Source organism: Sciurus carolinensis, chromosome 11 (assembly GCF_902686445.1).
Source record: "Sciurus carolinensis chromosome 11, mSciCar1.2, whole genome shotgun sequence".
Classification (NCBI taxonomy): domain Eukaryota; kingdom Metazoa; phylum Chordata; class Mammalia; order Rodentia; family Sciuridae; genus Sciurus; species Sciurus carolinensis.
Window position 1 is genome coordinate 29,047,112 of NC_062223.1, and position 2,212 is coordinate 29,049,323.

General features: G+C 36.3%; 1 pseudogene; it reads right to left on the reverse strand.

Annotated features, from left to right (window-relative positions):
- Positions 1-651: 651 nt before the first annotated feature.
- Positions 652-1,580, reverse strand: LOC124958233 (olfactory receptor 4C15-like; annotated as a pseudogene).
- Between the last annotated feature and the right edge of the window lie 632 nt (positions 1,581-2,212).

Genomic DNA, 2,212 nt, shown 5'->3' on the forward strand with positions numbered 1-2,212 from the left:
TCCCAAAGAACAATGAAATCTTTTGTATATTTGGCCATGTCTGTTCTTAGGAAGAAAACTTGTGTATGCACTCTTCTACTTTCAAACTAGCATGGATGATTATGAAAATGACAGAAAAATTCAGTATTTTTGCCCACAATATTGAACAGGTATTTTATTAGTGTTGATGGGCTAGAGGAAAATTGAAATACTTTTCTATAACTGCATTTATTCCAGAAGCCACATGGCAACCTGAGATTAAACAACCTTAACTACTAGAATGACAATTAAGATGTGTCTAAATTTGAAAGATCTCTTTAATGATAATTACTCAAATAGAATTATTTTCAATTGGCAACACAAACGCAAAAATTTTAATCATCAGAAAATAGAGATATATTCTTTCAAAACTTTCTTTTACTTTCTAGATTCATTCTTTCTTGATTAGATTCCAGGTAAACATAAAAATTCATAGGTCTGGATATCGACCTGCCAGTTCAGATTAGACAACTGCTACAAAAATGAAAACATCATCTTTGACTACCCAAATGTTTTTTTTTCTATAGAAGTGTATTACCTCTTAATATGTGTTGAGCATCCCATAAAGTTTATCTATGTTCATTTACATTGCTTTGCTCTTTACACTATGTTTTGAGTCTAATATCTTATTTTTCATTCAGAAACTAACACCAAACTCTTCCACATTTTTCTTATAGCATTTTTCATTTCCCTATTTCTGAAAGTATAAATCAAAGGATTGAGTAAGGGAGTCAGGATGGTATAAAATATTTCCACCACTTTGTCAAAAGAGAAGGCAGAAGGAGGTCTTGCATATATAAATATACATGGTACAAAGAACAAAATCATAACAGTAATGTGGAAGCCACAGGTCAACAGAACTTTCCTCTGCCCTTCAGAACTGTGTGTTCTTAGGGAGAACAAGATGACACCATAGGAGACAAGCAACAAGAAGAAAATTATCATGCACATAAACCCACTAGTGGCTACCACCAAAAGACCTGGGATGTGAGTGTCAGTGCAGGCCAGCTCCAGTAGTGGGTACAAGTCACATATGAAATGGTCAATGATATTGAGGCCACAAAAGGGCAGCTGGAAAATAAAGAGAATCTGGATGATAGAATGCATAAAGCCGCCTGTCCAGTCCACCCCACCAGAATTCCACAGAGCCTCCAGTTCATGATGGAAGAGTAGTGCAAGGGCTTGCAAAATGGTCACATAGTGGTCATAGGCCATGGCTGTGAGGATAATCATCTCAGTGCCACCAAAGAAGTGTTCAGCAAAAAGTTGAATCACGCATCCTTTATAAGAGATGGTTTTCCTTTTTTACGGGGAGTCCACAATCATCTTTGGGGTGATGGAAGAGGAGAAACAGGCCTCCAGGAAGGATAAGAATTCCAAGAAAAAGTACATGGGGGAGCTGAAGAGTGCAGGGTACAGATGATGGTCACTACAATCAGTATGTTGCTCACAACAGGTGCAATGTAGACCATGAAAAACACAATGAATCCTATTTTCTGAACAGTAAGATTTTGTGAAAGCCCCAGGAGTACAAATTCACTTACAAAGCTTTGATTGGGCATAATGTCCAAGGAAATGGTGAACATGAAACACTTATCTTTGAAGTTTGCAATTTTGATACAGATTTGCTTCAGACCAGATTAGAGTTTTAGAGTCATCAAGTATATCAGTGCATTCAAATGCACTATTGTCTTCAGTGTTTCTTTTATGATTGAGAACACAATTTAGACATTTATTGAGGATAGGAGCTGGAGAACAAGCAGAATTGAGGTGGTGATATAGTATTCATTACCTTGTTAGAGCATCTATAAAGATGAATGGAACCATCCTTATATAGTAGAGAAGAACAATATTGGTTTTTAATCTCAAAGACAGATTGATTATTTAATAGTGGCCTAAGGAGATCAATGGGAAGCATTCACCTCTCCTCCATAATGAGGATATGAGGACTTTAGCTGTATTATTCATTTTTGCCTTTGTTTTGGGAGCCAGCATGGGTGACTACCAGTCATCACTGATCTGAAGACCCTTAAACTTACAAGAAGAAAGAACACACAATTGAAGTGGTAGTTGTAAAGCATGGATACTCCTAAAAACTTTCTTTATGGTCTAAACTGAATTTGGTCTTTTCAGGATTCAATTTCTTCTTGATCTATGTAAAAGTACCAAGTGACAGAGAACATATCATAAGGCT